This window comes from Taudactylus pleione, unplaced genomic scaffold (genome assembly GCF_031769625.1).
Source record: "Taudactylus pleione unplaced genomic scaffold, aTauple2 ptg000875l, whole genome shotgun sequence".
Classification (NCBI taxonomy): Eukaryota; Metazoa; Chordata; class Amphibia; order Anura; family Myobatrachidae; genus Taudactylus; species Taudactylus pleione.
Genome location: NW_028285277.1, coordinates 1,624,562 through 1,643,808, shown reverse-complemented (window position 1 = coordinate 1,643,808; position 19,247 = coordinate 1,624,562).

Genomic DNA, 19,247 nt, shown 5'->3' with positions numbered 1-19,247 from the left:
TGGTTTGGTGCTTCAATTTCCCGCTGATGTGCAGGGGTTACAGAACCCAACACGTAGTAAATGTGCCCCCCCTGTCATTCTGTGTCCCCTCACCAGTCAGCCATTGACTGTCATTGACTTATGCGATGAAACAGACCCTGAATATAATCTGCTGTGTCCGGCCCTGAGGTCGCTGCTGGTCTTTGTTTCTGGGTGGGTGGGTCTTTGGGTGGCTCATTGTACAGCACACTAGTGGGAGACGGGTGTAGTACTTATACCTGCACCTGCCTGGCCTGCACTTATATACACAGAAAGTTATATATTGGCCCCGCGGCTCCTGATGGCTACAATCGTACCGCGCCCGCCCTAAAGACCGCCACCGAGGTTATGCCTAGAAGAAAGTAAATATCCCTTCCTACATAATTTCCTATTTGTGAACAAATCAGGATCATAATCTAAAACTCGTATTAATAACTTGAAAATGATACATTGCAAATGACGGTATTAATATTATGTGTACTCTGTATTGTTGTACAGATCTTACGCCGCGCACAAATAACGGGCGTTGTAGTGCACAGTGTGATAGGTATTTGCACATGGGATGTATATGTGCCATGATTGCTATATATAATATGGCCTTTTTATGTACAGCCTGAAATGAATTAATATTTATATAATATACTTGAAATTTGATATTTTGAAATAAATTTCTTTCTATTTTACCCTGTCCGTGTGTTTGTACATAGCCCAGGGATCATGTGATGGTAAGGAGAAACTCCCGCAGCTAAAGAGGGGGGGGGGTCCGTCCATCCATCTATCCTTTCTAATACTTTCCTGGCCTCATGATCCTGGGGGAAGTCGGATTTATATCTGTTGCACCTGAGTGATCGACGTACAAATTCAGCTGCTTATACCCTGCGGTATCCAGCAGTCGTTTCCGAAGTGCACCCGGTAATTAACTGTGCCATCTACAGGGGTGTTATCCACAGGGCTGCCATCTACAGGGGTGTTATCCACAGGGGAGTTATCGGAAATGTGTGTGAGATGTTGGGCACCAATCCTGGTGTCTCTGTATAAAAGGGGCGTCCCTGCGTACTGTGGCATTTGGAAGGGGCACCTCTGTGTATCATGGCATATGGAAGGGGCACCCCTGCGTATCATGGCATATGGAAGGGGCACCTCTGTGTATCATGGCATATAGAAGGGGCATCCTCTGCGTATCATGGCATTAGGAAGGGGCATCCTCTGCATACCATGGCATAGGGAAGGGACACTCATGTTTATCATGGTATAGGGAAGGGGTGCCCCTGCGTATCATGGCATAGGGAAGGAACATATTTGTGTATTATGACTTGCACCTACCCTGTAAGAGGGGCAAAAGATATGCTCCCGCCCGCACCCCCTAGCAGTTCTGTATGTTACTGTACTTGACCTAAGAACCCTCCCTCTGCCCGTCCTTACCGGATGCAAATGGGGTAGCATGGTGCAAGTCTCCATAGGTGCATATGTGTGCGCCCACATTCTGGGCAGAGATGTGTAAGATACACTGGTTTACACCCCAGAAGATGTCTCGATGATCTCCTGTGATCGAGTCCCCAGACAATTCCGGCCCGTTCTGCACTCGCCTCTGCTTGAAATTAGGAATTTTTCTTCATGGTCCATAGGCTCCACAGGGAGTCCTTGTGGTGTAGGTGATGGACTGGAATCCGGGCACCACGCAGTTAAAAGCTTTAAGCTCCCAGGATGTACTTAGTCCACTCTCCCTATACCCAGGGGCACCTCAGTTTCGTTGGTGCCCGGCCACAGTCGGATCACCACTATGCAGGGGGCAGCCCTTAAGATTGTTATTTTTTTTATTTATTTTGGTTTAATTTTACTTCAACTAGAGCGCGCAGCAGTAGACTGTCCGTGGGACGTCTGCGCTGCCGCTCCGTCACCCTTCCAGTGCCGCAATGTTAGTACTGAGCTGGGGATCTCAGCGGGCATTCCGGGGGTTAGAACTAGCCAAGGCCCCCAGGGAGGACCCAGACTGCAGCCGGACACTAAGGGGACAGGTAAGGCAGGTCACATTAAGGCAGTCAATACCTCCGGTCTCCGGAGACATATCGGAGGTGGACGCAGGCTCTAGCCACCGCGATCCACTAGACCACCAGGGACAATCTGTGCGGGAGCCAGCGTCCTGGGGGTTAACGATCAGCCAGGGGAGACTGCTTCCCCATTTCAAGTTGCTCCTCAGCTGGCGCCTTTCCTCTGAGGGCTGGCTTTGAGCTGTTCTCCGGCCACTCCCCCTCTGAGGTCTCCAGCAACCATTTTCTTCAAGTGGTGCAGTCGCAGCTCTCTGAGGACACTGCGAAGTCCGGTCTCCCCACATACCTCTCCCTTGGGTGGGTTAGTGTATGTAGCGCTATAGCTTCCCCAGACAGATGCCTCCACAGTCGCCGGGTGTCAATCCACTTGGCGATGCAGGTTCTGGGATACATGGTGTCCACCTTCAACATGGTGGAATATGCTCAATTTCATTCCATGCCTCTGCAGGGGCTGTTCCTCTCCAGGTGGAACTGATTGCTCCACCCGATCAAAATTCAGATAATAATGCTCTCTCCGGAGGTGCGTCTTTCTCGGTCTTGGTGGCTACTGAGGTCTCATCTAACCAAGGGTCGCCCCTTTTGGATCCCGGACTGGGTACTTCTAACAACACACGCCAGTCTCTGGTACTGGGGCACAGTAACCTGTCTGCACTCTTTTCAGGGTCATTGGACAACAATCGAAGCAACACTCCCAATCAACATATTGGAACTTCGGGCCGTGTATAGGCCCTCAAGATGGCCAAACACATACTTCACAGAAAACCCGTGCAGGTTCAGTCCGACAACGCCAACAAGGTACCTTACATCAACCATCAAGAACGCACTTGAAGTCGGGCAGCAATGACAGAAGTGTCACGTATTCTGACATGGGCAGAATCTCATCTCCCGCCAATTCGGTAGTGTTCATACCCGGCGTTCTCAATTGGGATGCGGACTTCCTCAGCCCTCATGACGTGCATCCAGGGGAATGGTCTCTTCACCAAGAAGTGTTTCAATTCCTAGTGGACAAGTGGGGCCTCCCAGAGGTGGACCTCATGGCCTCCCGACACAATTACAAATTACCAGTGTACGGGTCCAGAACAAGAGATGCCAAGGCAACTTTGGACACTCTGTCAGGGAAATGGACCTTCCAGTTTGCGTACCTGTTTCTTCCAGTCTCCCTTCCTCGAGTTCTTCGGAAGTTCAAACAAGACTGAGGCACTGTCCTGCTGGTGGTTCCAGCTTGGCCCATACCGCATTGGTACTCTCCATCAACACTCCGTTCCTGTTGCCTCAACGTCTGGACCGGTTGTCTCAGGGTCCTTGCCTTTACCCGGACCTGGATCATCTATCTTTGACGGCGTGACTCTTGAGAAATCCCTCCTACAGTCCAAAGGATTGTCTTGCTCTGTCGTCAACACGATGCTTAGAGCGCGTAAGCCAGCTTCTGCTCGGCTCTACCACAGAGTTTCGGATTTCCAGAGTCCTGGCCTTTCTTCAAGCTGGATTGGACCTCGGCCTCCGCCTGTTATGGTTTCAACGAAGACTTTCTCCGCTTCCGGATATGCACACCTTCCTCCAGGTTGTCCTCCGGATTCAACCTCTCTTTGTACCCCCATTGGCTCCTTGGGATTTTGCGGTAGTTCTTCGGGCCCTCCAGGGTCCTCCATTTGAACCACTAGATTCGGTGGAACTCAAGTGGTTAACAGCTAAGACTCTTTTTTTTTTTTTTCTTCTGGCGATTACATCTGCAAGGAGAGTGTCAGAGTTGGGGGCGCTCTCCTTTTCTGATATTTCACCAGGACAGGTTCCTTCCTTAAGTTGTTTCTAGTTTCCATATTAATGAGGAAATTATAGTCCCGGCCTTTCAATCCCCAGACCTCTCGGCATTTGAGGTCTCTTTGGATGTGGTCTGCACCCTCAGGATTTATGTGGACTGTACCAGTTCCCTTCGAAAATCGGACTCCTTATTTGTGCTCTATGGATTTCACAAGACAGGATGGCCAGCCAATAAACAAACATTGGCTAGATGGCTTTGGGCGCTGGATTCTCCTCTCAGCGTAGGAGCGTCCCCACCCTTAAAAGGACTGCTTTGGGACATCCCCAAGGTCTCCCTGTGGAGCCTATGGACCCTGAAGAAGAAAATGAGCGTTATGTTAAGAACTTACCTTTGTTAACTCTCTTTCTTCGAAGTCCACAAGGCACCCGCCATTACGCACCTGGCTTCATATGGGCTATGTTGCTGGTCACCGGTTTTTCGTCTGTGTTCCAGTCTACCTTCTCTTTTATCCACCTTTGGCTTATTACCAACTGAGGTGGCTCGGGGGCATAGGGAGAGGGGACCATGTGTATCGTGGGAGCTTTAAGTTTTTAACTGTGTGGTGCCCGGATTCCAGTCCATCACCTACACCACAAGGTCTCCCTGTGGACCCTATGGACTTGAAAGAGAGTTAACAAAGGTAAGTTCTTATTATAACTCTCATTTTTAATTTTCTATACTGACTACATTTTGATTGTCACATCCGAAGTGATTTCTGTTACACATTTGTCTTGTATTTGTATTTTAAGATCTTGGTGATACAGAGAGAATCATTAGCAGTCGCCCACCGACCTGTGATAACAGAATTATTGCCTTTGGTGTGGACGGAGGAATGGGAGATGTGACCAGACGCGTTTGCAGGAATGATTAGAAGCAGCGGTGCGATAAGCTGATCGGTTTCTTGCCCTGATGCAGTTTTCCATACTGTCACGTTTCAGCAGCTCATCAGTGTGCGGCCTCTTATCTCCGATAGACGGATAATATAACCAGAATACAAGGGGGGGAGGGGGGAGCGTGAAAAAGGACATTTAGTCCAGGCCATTACAAAGGAGACGTGACCATTGTAAGAGCAGTAAATCGTATATGAACAGCCAGGATGTGTTGTATAATATAAGGATAATCAGACGTAAGGATATGGGATAATGCTCTCTCTACTGTAAATGACATGGATATTACAAGTCACAGAGGAGTTTTGTGACTATATAAGCTCAGGGCTGTAGACCAAATGTTTATCCAGATCACAGAACTCCAAAGTGACCAATATCTGTGACAACCACAGAACGGCCGATAAGGTTTTGTAGAAGCGAATGAGGATTGGCAAATGAACCTGCAGTATCCGGCGCCTGGCTGCAAAACGCAGCACTTTGTGTGAGGTCATCAGTCCTGGCGCACAGACGGAGCATGGCAGGATTGTCCTGACTGTTCTTTACCAATCCAAAAAAAAAAAAGATCTGATAACTGAGGACAATCGCTTGCACTTGGCCACATTGTGGAATATCTCAACTTTATCGGTTATTCTAAAAATTGAAGACTAATAGAAATTGTAATTGCGCAGGCGTGCACCGCATTCCTAACGTGCTCTGCGCGCTCACCGCAGCCATGATGACAGGACGGACAGCCGGGTTCATTTAGTAACGTTTGTAATTAACTTCATTATCATCTTTCCCGTGCCACAGTGGCCGTGGTCTTTATAACTAGCAGAATGGCTGCTGAATCTCTCTCCGTTGTATTTGTATAGTATGCGCTGCACACGCTATTTTTTATTTATTTTTTTTTCTAATTTTTATTAGAAGTTACCGATTTTCGGCCACACCACACTGACTTTGCATATGTCCGTCCACAAGGAGAATGACGTAGTTACAGGAAAACATAGGAATAGGGTTAGATTATTGAGAATGCGCACACGCTGCTCGCTATCAGGATATGGAGGCCGAGAGTCTCTGTCTTGGGTGACCGATTGGATAATCGAAGGAATGTGCTTGTGGACGTTTATTAACCTTTTTATCAGCAGAACGCTTGTTCCTTCACACTATAATCCTCCGATTATTGGCATATAGGGGAGTATTCAATTAGGTGCGAGAAAAGCCATAATCCCGCACCTGCGTGTTTTTCCTGCAGGTGCCGGATCTCTCATTTTTTGCGCGCCTCCAGAGCACGACAATATTTTCCTAAAATCCATATTTTTAGGAAAAATGATTGGGAAATGCTCTGGGACCCCGGTCACACCCCTCCTAATGAAGTTTCCAATTAGCTTAATTAGCCAGTAATACTCACCTTCCGAAGTGCTGTCTTCTCGCTCCATTGTCGGGACCCGGTCTTCTGCAGCAGTGGTGTGTAAGTATGTTGTGTAAGTGTTCGTGTGACCACCGTGTGTGTGCATGTGTGTGTGAGCCCCCCCAAAGGCAGCAGCAGGGAGAAATATATCTCCCAGCAGCCCCCTAGACTCCCAGCAGCCCACTCCCCAGTGCAAAGATGGGGGGGATATGACCGGGATCCGTGGAGACCAACTGACCAGTAAGTTGGGACCAACTGACCAGTAAGTTGGGTTTTTGTTTTTCAGGCACCGTAGGGATTTCAGTGCTGAAAACGCTGCGTGCATTTTTTGTTAAATACCGCGGGTACCGGCAGCGGGCATGCCCCCCCGCTGTATTCCACAAATGTATGCGAGGTTTTTTTTACCTGGCTATACCTCATGCCCAATTGAATATGCCCCATAGTGTGTAACTAGCCTTAGGCTCCCTCAGATGGCCGATGCCGCAACCAAGGGACACCGTGGTGATCTGATGCGGCGTCTTTGGATGCAGCTCTCGGATCTGTGACACGGTCAGGGGGTGTCTGTTGCCCTCCGATACCTCTAGAGGCATTAGCATATTTCAGCATAGCTGCTGCGTTCATCGCTGAGTGTTCGGATTTTCATGGGCCCCACACAAGGAGACATGAGGCACTTCATGCCTCATTGGAGCAACTAGTTCCAAGTGACTTTATTATAGGCTATATATCGGTTCACACCATAAACCAGATGCCGGCGCTGTGAATCTTCTGCTTGCAGGGATGGTAGAGGAAGGTCGGGGATGGGGGCCGACAACTGACACAGGGGACACTGAGGGAGGGGAACTATTTTAGCTGTGAGCTCATTCCCGTCTATTCATAGCGAGGGGCGATTGCGGCTCCATTCTCTGAAGATAACGACAACTGAGCAGACTTAGCGCGTTACTAAGTATCACACTCAGTAATGTCAGCCCTGCGCTGTATGTGCTGCTTCAGCCTTTCGGCTCTTTCATCTTTTAGCCGGAATCTACTTAAATCACTTCGGAATCTGATCTGAGTCACAGCTGCAGAATTGACTTGTTCTCATCCTGCTCCCTGCAGAACGTTCTGTCCCCGTCAGACGTTTATATTAATGACAGCCATCAAATGAAGATATTGTTACAGTCTGATTCAGTGGTTCCCAAACTTTTTTGAATCACGGCGCCCTGGAGTATCTGCATCATCTTCAGGGTCCATAGGCTCCACAGGGAGACCTTGGGGTATAGGTGGTGGATCAGGAATCCGGGCACCACGCAGTTAAAGCTTTTCAGCTCCCAGGATGCACTGGTTCCCTCTCCTGGCCAGAGTCGTTCAGCATTACGCGGGGGCTTATTAGCCCTAAAGCTTTTTACTTTATGATTTCTATCATTTACTTGTCATCTACATAGCGTGCGCAGCAGCAGACTGTCCATAGGACGTCTGCGTCACCCCTCCGGCGCTGTGATGCCAGTTCAGGCTGTGGATCTCGGCAGGCATCCCGGGGTCCCTGCTAGCCGGCCCCATGGAAGGACCCAGACTGTAGCTGGACGTTAAGGGGACAGGTAAGGCAGGTCCACCGCTTGCGGTGTCCCGCACTTTGGCAGTCATACCTCCGGTCTCGGGACAGGTAAGGCAGGTCCACCGCTTGCAGTGTCCCGCACTTTGGCAGTCATACCTCCGGTCTCAGGGGACAGGTAAGGCAGGTCCACCGCTTGCAGTGTCCCGCTCTTTGGCAGTCATACCTCCGGTCTCAGGGGACAGGTAAGGCAGGTCCACCGCTTGCAGTGTCCCGCACTTTGGCAGTCATACCTCCGGTCTCAGGGGACAGGTAAGGCAGGTCCACCGCTTGCAGTGTCCCGCACTTTGGCAGTCATACCTCCGGTCTCAGGGGACAGGTAAGGCAGGTCCACCGCTTGCGGTGACCCGCACTTTGGCAGTCATACCTCCATTCTCAGGGGACAGACCTGAGGTGCTGAGTGTGGACACAGGCTCCAGCCATCGCGATTCACTAGAACACCAGGAACAAGTGGTGCAGGAACAAGCGTCCCAGGGGTTAAACAATCAGCAAGGGGAGGTTAGCTTCCCCATTAATGCGGCCCCTCAGCTCAGGACGCCATTCCTCTGAGGTCTGGCTTCTCTGAGCTGTTCTCCTCAGACTACACCCTCTTTGAAGTCTCTGGCGGCCATTTTCTTTCAGTGGCTCAGTCGCAGCTCTTTCAGGGTAACGCAGAGCCCGGTCCCCCTAAATACCTCTCCCTGGGGTTAGCGTATGTAGCACTATAGTCTACCAGAACGGAGTCTGTGTAGTTGAGTGTAGTGCCAATTTGCAGTTTTATTCTGAATTGTATTTGACTTATGCTAGCGCTGCCTGTCTGTGTCTTTTTTTTCTACTGTCTCTGATTCTGCCCTAATACAGGTGCAGTTAAGGTGGTTCCTATACCTCACAGCTATAGAAATATTTGTGAGGTTTGTCACATCATGTTGTGTGGTGCACTGTGCCGTATTTAGGCAGTGGGCTCCTGCAGTCTACCCAAGCATCAGACAGTGTATTGGTATTCTACATACTCGTGGTTGCATTATACCCAGTGCCATATTGTGTTATATTACTCTACAGATATGTCTGACAAGGGTAACGATCACCCGTTCTGCTTTCTTGAAGATTATGGGGCATATTCAATTGGGCGCGAGGTTTAGTGAGGTAGAAAACCTTGCGCCCAATTTTGGAATACCGCGGGTATGCGCGCTCGCGATACCCGCAGTGTCCAATGTTAAAAAGTGGTATACACACAGCCCTCATCATCTGTATACACAGCACAAACAGCCCCTCACCATCTGTATACACAGTACACACAGCCCTCACCATCTGTATACACAGTACACACGGCCCCTCACCATCTGTATACACAGTACACACAGCCCCTCACCATCTGTATACACACAGCCCCTTACCATCTGTATACACAGTACACACAGCCCCTTACCATCTGTATACACAGTACACACAGCCCCTCACCATCTGTATACACAGTACACACAGCCCCTCACCATCTGCATACACAGTACACACAGCCCCTCACCATCTGTATACACAGTACACACAGCCCCTCATCATCTGTATACACAGTACAAACAGCCCCTCATCATCTGTATACACAGTACAAACAGCCCCTCATCATCTGTATACACAGTACAAACAGCCCCTCACCATCTGCATACACATTACACACAGCCCCTCACCATCTGCATACACAGTACACAGCCCCTCACCATCTGTATACACAGTACACACAGCCCCTCACCATCTGTATACACAGTACACAGCCCCTCACCATCTGTATACACAGTACACAGCCCCTCACCATCTGTATACACAGTACACGCAGCCCCTCACCATCTGTATACACATTACACACAGCCCCTCACCATCTGCATACACAGTACACAGCCCCTCACCATCTGCATACACAGTACACAGCCCCTCACCATCTGTATACACAGTACACACAGCCCCTCACCATCTGTATACACAGTACACACAGCCCCTCATCATCTGTATACACAGTACACACAGCCCCTCACCATCTGTATACACATTACACACAGCCCCTCACCATCTGCATACACAGTACACAGCCCCTCACCATCTGTATACACAGTACACACAGCCCCTCACCATCTGTATACACAGTACACACAGCCCCTCACCATCTGTATACACAGTACACACAGCCCCTCACCATCTGTATACACAGTACACACAGCCCCTCACCATCTGTATACACAGTACACACAGTCCCTCATCATCTGTATACACAGTACAAACAGCCCCTCACCATCTGCATACACATTACACACAGCCCCTCACCATCTGCATACACAGTACACAGCCCCTCACCATCTGTATACACAGTACACACAGCCCCTCACCATCTGTATACACAGTACACACAGCCCCTCACCATCTGTATACACAGTACACGCAGCCCCTCACCATCTGCATACACATTACACACAGCCCCTCACCATCTGCATACACAGTACACAGCCCCTCACCATCTGCATACACAGTACACAGCCCCTCACCATCTGTATACACAGTACACACAGCCCCTCACCATCTGTATACACAGTACACACAGCCCCTCATCATCTGTATACACAGTACACACAGCCCCTCACCATCTGTATACACATTACACACAGCCCCTCACCATCTGCATACACAGTACACAGCCCCTCACCATCTGTATACACAGTACACACAGCCCCTCACCATCTGTATACACAGTACACACAGCCCCTCACCATCTGTATACACAGTACACACAGCCCCTCACCATCTGTATACACAGTACACACAGCCCCTCACCATCTGTATACACAGTACACACAGCCCCTCACCATCTGTATACACAGTACACACAGTCCCTCATCATCTGTATACACAGTACAAACAGCCCCTCACCATCTGCATACACATTACACACAGCCCCTCACCATCTGCATACACATTACACACAGCCCCTCACCATCTGTATACACAGTACACACAGCCCCTCACCATCTGCATACACAGTACACACAGCCCCTCACCATCTGTATACACAGTACACACAGCCCCTCACCATCTGTATACACAGTACACACAGCCCCTCATCATCTGTATACACAGTACAAACAGCCCCTCATCATCTGTATACACAGTACAAACAGCCCCTCACCATCTGCATACACATTACACACAGCCCCTCACCATCTGCATACACAGTACACAGCCCCTCACCATCTGTATACACAGTACACACAGCCCCTCACCATCTGTATACACAGTACACACAGCCCCTCACCATCTGTATACACAGTACACACAGCCCCTCACCATCTGTATACACATTACACACAGCCCCTCACCATCTGCATACACAGTACACAGCCCCTCACCATCTGTATACACAGTACACACAGCCCCTCACCATCTGTATACACACAGCCCCTCACCATCTGCATACACAGTACACACAGCCCCTCACCATCTGTATACACAGTACACAGCCCCTCACCATCTGTATACACAGTACACACAGCCCCTCACCATATGTGTACACACAGCCCCTCACCATCTGTATACAGTACACACAGCCCCTCACCATCTGTATACAGTACACACAGCCCCTCACCATCTGTATACACAGTACACACAGCCCCTCACCATCTATACACAGTACACACAGCCCCTCACCATCTGTATACACAGTACACACAGCCCCTCACCATCTGTATACACAGTACACACAGCCCCTCACCATCTGTATACACACAGCCCCTCACCATCTGCATACACAGTACACACAGCCCCTCACCATCTGCGTACACTGTACACACAGCCACTCACCATCTGTATACACACAGCACCTCACCATCTGCATACACAGTACACACAGCCCCTCACCATCTGTATACACAGTACACAGCCCCTCACCATCTGTATACACAGTACACACAGCCCCTCACCATCTGCATACACATTACACACAGCCCCTCACCATCTGTATACACGGTACACACAGCCCCTCACCATCTGTATACACGGTACACACAGCCCCTCACCATCTGTATACACAGTACACACAGCCCCTCACCATCTGTATACACGGTACACACAGCCCCTCACCATCTGTATACACGGTACACACAGCCCCTCACCATCTGTATACACGGTACACACAGCCCCTCACCATCTGTATACACAGTACACACAGCCCCTCACCATCTGTATACACGGTACACACAGCCCCTCACCATCTGTATACACGGTACACACAGCCCCTCACCATCTGTATACACAGTACACACAGCCCCTCACCATCTGTATACACAGTACACACAGCCCCTCACCATCTGTATACACAGTACACACAGCCCCTCACCATCTGCATACACAGTACACAGCCCCTCACCATCTGTATACACAGTACACACAGCCCCTCACCATCTGCATACACAGTACACACAGCCCCTCACCATCTGCATACACAGTACACACATGTAACCCCCCTTTACCCTCTAAAGGGACACCAGGTTACTAACTCCTATGTAATCTCTTTTTCCCACCCTTAAACTCATTGATAAGTGGTGTACCTCCTATTACTATTAATTCAGTGCCTCCACCCAAGTATTGGTATTAGACTGGGCTTACTTGGGAAAACCCAAATGAGGATAAACTCACACTTAAACTATATAACTGCATGTTTATAATTTTACTTCAGCTCACAGCTGACACTCGCATATAATAACATCTTGTATAGACATTATGTAATCACATAACCCGAATAACAATAGGAGTGGTAAAATGTAACTGAACAGAGTAACACTCAATCCTTGTATATAAATGAATAACTTAGATGTATATAGTGGTAATATAAGTCATATTTTACTGTAACACCTGTGCTCAACTTGTTTAATACGGGGTAAGTACTTTACACCACTGTCGCCTTGTAGTCCCTTTGACACTTGTCGATAATATGCTGTTCCTAATGCTGGCCATACACGCTGCAATTATCGGGACGATCCGCCCGATATCAGCGGATCGCCGCGATAATTGTAGCGTGGGGGGGGGGCGACCAAGGGTTAAATATTGCTCGGTCGGGAATGCAGGATTGTCCAGCATGCCCGTCCGATGCGATATTTACCCGGGAACTGTCGGCCGCATCGGGCGGTGTATGCCCAGCGCGGCCGACAGACAGACATTTCCTGTGTTCCTTCCTACGGAAGGAACAGGGAAATGTCTCCTCCCCCGGGGGCGGAGCGCGGATGTCAGGGGGGAAGGAACAGGGAAATGTCTCCTCCCCCGGGGGCGGAGCGCGGATGTCAGGGGGAAGGAACAGGGAAAGGTCTCCTCCCCCGGGGGCGGAGCGCGGATGTCAGGGGGAAGGAACAGGGAAAGGTCTCCTCCCCCGGGGGCGGAGCGCGGATGTCAGGGGGAAGGAACAGGGAAATGTCTCCTCCCCCGGGGGCGGAGCGCGGATGTCAGGGGGGAAGGAACAGGGAAAGGTCTCCTCCCACGGGGGCGGAGCGCGGATGTCAGGGGGGAAGGAACAGGGAAAGGTCTCCTCCCCCGGGGGCGGAGCGCGGATGTCAGGGAGGAAGGAACAGGGAAATGTCTCCTCCCCCAGGGGCGGAGCGCGGATGTCAGGGGGGAAGGAACAGGGAAATGTCTCCTCCCCCGGGGGCGGAGCGCGGATGTCAGGGGGAAGGAACAGGGAAATGTCTCCTCCCCCGGGGGCGGAGCGCGGATGTCAGGGGGAAGGAACAGGGAAATGTCTCCTCCCCCGGGGGCGGAGCGCGGATGTCGGGCTATACACTGTGAGATTTCTCTCATAGTGTATGCCAGCGACATCTGCGGCTGGTAGCCGGCCAGATAAAATGTCTGTCGGTCTGACAGACATTTTATCTTGCCGTGTATGCCCAGCATAACTTTTAGTGTATAAAAGTTCTGTTGTCGGAATATCCTTTGATGGTAACTTTTCCTGTATGCTGCTGTCTATAGCCACTGAAGGGTAAATAAAGTTGATACTTGTGTTGCAAATGTTTCTAAGAGAATAGTATTTACTTATAATCCACCTCCTGAGTTTTGAAATATTTCCTGAGTTGGTAGTTTGCCTTATACCTTCAAATGTATTCTTATCCATATACTGTGTATATATATATATATATATATATATATATATATATATATATATATATATATATAGACACATGTCCCCCTCCCCCAGCTATTTGCTAAGGCTAGTATTTTAGGGAAGTCTATACAGCTCAAAGGCTGATAGTACAAATGTCAGCCATCATTACTAGTGTTATTTCTCACACCTGCACTCCTGTGATACTAATGTACAGTAGCTGTGTATGTGCAGAGCCTGGAGTCTACTCTCTGAGCAGCATTAGTATTCATACCACCGCCTTTATGGGACTGAGGATTTCTCTGCCAGGGCTCTGCTGCCATCACTATCCCAGCTGCCGATTAAAGAGCACATGGTGAGGCTTCAATACACTAATAGACTAACCCCAGCCTTGTCCGACAGTAGCCGCCTCCTTCCTATAGCTGCCACCTCTCATGTCTGGTTCTACAGTAGCCGCCTCCTTCCTATAGCTGCCACCTCTCATGTCTGGTTCTACAGTAGCCGCCTCCTTCCTATAGCTGCCACCTCTCATGGCTGGTTCTACAGTAGCCGCCTCCTTCCTATAGCTGCCACCTCTCATGTCTGGTTCTACAGTAGCCGCCTCCTTCCTATAGCTGCCACCTCTCATGTCTGATTCTACAGTAGCCGCCTCCTTCCTATAGCTGCCACCTCTCATGTCTGGTTCTACAGTAGCCGCCTCCTTCTTATAGCTGCCACCTCTCATGTCTGGTTCTACAGTAGCCGCCTCCTTCCTACAGCTGCCACCTCTCATGTCTGGTTCTACCGTAGCCGCCTCCTTCGTTCTACAGTAGCCGCCTCCTTCCTATAGCTGCCACCTCTCATGTCTGGTTCTACAGTAGCCGCCTCCTTCCTATAGCTGCCACCTCTCATGTCTGGTTCTACAGTAGCCGCCTCCTTCCTATAGCTGCCACCTCTCATGTCTGATTCTACAGTAGCCGCCTCCTTCCTATAGCTGCCACCTCTCATGTCTGGTTCTACAGTAGCCGCCTCCTTCTTATAGCTGCCACCTCTCATGTCTGGTTCTACAGTAGCCGCCTCCTTCCTATAGCTGCCACCTCTCATGGCTGGTTCTACAGTAGCCGCCTCCTTACTATAGCTGCCACCTCTCATGTCTGGTTCTACAGTAGCCGCCTCCTTCCTATAGCTGCCACCTCTCATGGCTGGTTCTACAGTAGCCGCCTCCTTCCTATAGCTGCCACCTCTCATGGCTGGTTCTACAGTAGCCGCCTCCTTCCTATAGCTGCCACCTCTCATGGCTGGTTCTACAGTAGCCGCCTCCTTCCTATAGCTGCCACCTCTCATGTCTGGTTCCACAGTAGCCTCTTTCCTATAGCTGCCACCTCTCATGTCTGGTTCTACAGTAGCCTGCCTCCTTCCTATAGCTGCCACCTCTCATGTCTGGTTCTACAGTAGCCGCCTCCTTCCTACAGCTGCCACCTCTCATGTCTGGTTCTACCGTAGCCGCCTCCTTTGTTCTACAGTAGCCGCCTCCTTCCTATAGCTGCCACCTCTCATGTCTGGTTCTACAGTAGCCGCCTCCTTCCTATAGCTGCCACCTCTCATGGCTGGTTCTACAGTAGCCGCCTCCTTCCTATAGCTGCCACCTCTCATGGCTGGTTCTACAGTAGCCGCCTCCTTCCTATAGCTGCCACCTCTCATGTCTGGTTCCACAGTAGCCTCTTTCCTATAGCTGCCACCTCTCATGTCTGGTTCCACAGTAGCCTCTTTCCTATAGCTGCCACCTCTCATGTCTGGTTCTACAGTAGCCGCCTCCTTCCTATAGCTGCCACCTCTCATGGCTGGTTCTACAGTAGCCGCCTCCTTCCTATAGCTGCCACCTCTCATGGCTGGTTCTACAGTAGCCGCCTCCTTCCTATAGCTGCCACCTCTCATGTCTGGTTCCACAGTAGCCTCTTTCCTATAGCTGCCACCTCTCATGTCTGGTTCTACAGTAGCCTCCTTCCTATAGCTGCCACCTCTCATGTCTGGTTCTACAGTAGCCGCCTCCTTCCTACAGCTGCCACCTCTCATGTCTGGTTCTACCGTAGCCGCCTCCTTCGTTCTACAGTAGCCGCCTCCTTCCTATAGCTGCCACCTCTCATGTCTGGTTCTACAGTAGCCGCCTCCTTCCTATAGCTGCCACCTCTCATGGCTGGTTCTACAGTAGCCGCCTCCTTCCTATAGCTGCCACCTCTCATGTCTGGTTCTACAGTAGTCGCCTCCTTCCTATAGCTGCCACCTCTCATGTCTGGTTCCACAGTAGCCTCTTTCCTATAGCTGCCACCTCTCATGTCTGGTTCTACAGTAGCCTCCTTCCTATAGCTGCCACCTCTCATGTCTGGTTCTACAGTAGCCGCCTCCTTCCTACAGCTGCCACCTCTCATGTCTGGTTCTACCGTAGCCGCCTCCTTTCTATAGCTGCCACCTCTCATGTCTGGTTCTACAGTAGCCGCCTCCTTCCTATAGCTGCCACCTCTCATGTCTGGTTCCACACCTCCGCTGGCTGCTACTGCTGCTATTCTGCCTCAACCTTATGAGCATACGTACCCACCTTCTGCAATGCAGCCACTCAGCTGCAGTAGTGGGTCATGACTCCGGCCCCTCACAGCCTCTGCTCACCGCCGATCCCACCGTGCAGCTCCCCCATCGGGACCACCGCTGCTGCTCCATCCCCATGACCTCTGCCTCTGACCCGGCTCCTGGGACCAACACTACCGGTCACTCCACCGAAGAGCCGCACGGTGAGCTGCTTACTGGGACGCCGCTGTCAACCTGCTTCCCCAGCTCTGGCTGGGCTCCCTCTCCAAATCCACCCCTCTGTGCCCAGGAGCCTATCTACCACTCAACTGCCTCCTGGGACACGGGGGTGAGAACTCCAGCCCTCTCAGTCTGCTGGCAGCTCCTCGTCTCTGTCCCTGCCCTTCTTTTTCTGACAGGAACCAAACCACACCCAGCTAAATCACTCCGCCCTTCTAGTGTGTGTGTGTATCCCATACAATGAGACACATCCCCACCAAAGAAAGAAATACCATATAAACTTACATGTAACTACATAAAATAGATATACTGTAGATATACATAAATTATAGAAGGGCCATGTACATGAATACAATAAATACATCTATATACATATACTTTACCTCACAAATTGTACATTTATAAATATTACAATCATTTGAGTACAGTACTTATTAACCCTTAACCAGGGTTACACACAGCCCCTCACCATCTGTATATACAGTACACACAGCCCCTCACCATCTGTATACACTGTACACACAGCCCCTCACCATCTGTATACACAGTACACACAGCCCCTCACCATCTGTATACACAGCCCCTCACCATCTGTATACACACAGCCCCTCACCATCTGTATACACAGTACACACAGCCCCTCACCATCTGTATACACAGTACACACAGCCCCTCACCATCTGTATACACAGTACACACAGCCCTTCACCATCTATATACACAGTACACACAGCCCCTCACCATCTGTATACACAGTACACACAGACCCTCACCATCTGTATACACAGTACACACAGCCCCTCACCATCTATATACACAGTACACACAGCCCCTCACCATCTGTATACACACAGCCCCTCACCATCTGTATACACAGTACACACAGCCCCTCACCATCTGTATACACAGTACACACAGCCCCTCACCATCTGTATAGACAGTACACACAGCCCCTCACCATCTGTATACACACAGCCCCTCACCATCTGTATACACACAGCCCCTCACCATCTGTATACACAGTACACACAGTCCCTCACCATCTATATACACAGTACACACAGCCCATCATCATTTGTATACACCGTACACACAGTCCCTCACCATCTATATACACAGTACACACAGCCCATCATCATTTGTATACACAGTACACACAGTCCCTCACCATCTGTATACACAGTACACACAGTCCCTCACCATCTGTATACACAGTACACACAGTCCCTCACCATCTGTATACACAGTACACACAGCCCCTCACCATCTGTATACAGTACACACAGCCCGTCACCATCTATATACACAGTACACACAGCCCCCTTAAGTCCACTCCCAGTGCCGCCGGGTGCCTTATTGTAAGCTGCGCAACAATGGATCGGCAAGCAGAGGGGGTTTCTAGGTACTCAGAACCCCCCCCCCCTGCGTGCATGCCTGCAAGCTTTGTATGTATAAAAAATTCAGTGGAAACAATTCAGACTTATTTTGCATTGGAGAGATTACAATTTTTATTAGTAAATTCAATTAATCATTAAACGCTACTTTAATTTGTAATAACATACATATAATGCTCATATTTGTTAAATGCCTAATTAAAGACTACAAGTGGATTCCTATAATGTGGAGTTTCTTTATAATTTTTGTCAAAATCAACTATTACCCATGAAACATAATTTCTTTTCAGAATATGTAACTGTTCCGTATAGCAGCCTGTGACCTGGTTCTCTTCCCCCAGGTAGGATAAAATACAGATATCGTACCCTCTGAAGCTGCAGTCCCCAGGGTACTTACTACGCGTTCCATTGCACAATACATTGTTCCGATGCGGATCGCATAGTGTGTACGCCCGATCTCACGTGCCCGCGGGTGGAATGGGTTCGATTCCCGTCAGCGGCAGGCCGACATCAGCAGAGTTCCGAGCAGTGGAAGCCCGACAGCGCTGGAAATCCCGATCGTGGATAGGTGAGTATCTACTAACCTAACCCCCCTAACCCTAACCCTCCTTAGGGGTGCCTAACCCTAACTTCCCCCCCAAGTGCCTAACCCTAACCACCCCCTTCCCCGCTGCCTAAACCTAAGTCCCCCGGGGGTGCCTAACCCTAACCCTCCCCCTAGCCTAACCCTCTCGGGGGGGTGCCTAACCCTAAGTCCCCCCTGGAGCCCTAAACCTAATTGCGGCTGTCTGCTCGCGGCGCCCGGCATCACTACGATCGGGATGCCGGGCACCGGTCTTCCGGCGTCGGGGAAATGCGGGCATCTACATCTAGACACCCGGCATTTCACCCTTGCCCGGGATATGACAGTCGGGAAGCCGGCTGCCAGTTTTTAGGCAGTCGGCTTCCCGATTGCTTCCCCCGCGGGTACTTCATCAGATAATGCGATGCAATAAACTACGCCATGCTGCTAAATGCAGCATGGAACTACACATCGCGCCGTCCTCCGCTGCATTGCGCATTATGTACACACTGCACAATGTATCGTGCCGTTGCATCGTCCCATCGCTGTGTACACACATCATGTAGTGTGTACCCAGCATAACAGTGCAGGTTTCACAGATCTCCTCAGTAGCACAAGTGAAGTAATAATTAGCACCACCTGTGGATCTTTTAAAAAGTGTCAGCCAGTAATGGATACACCTGTGCA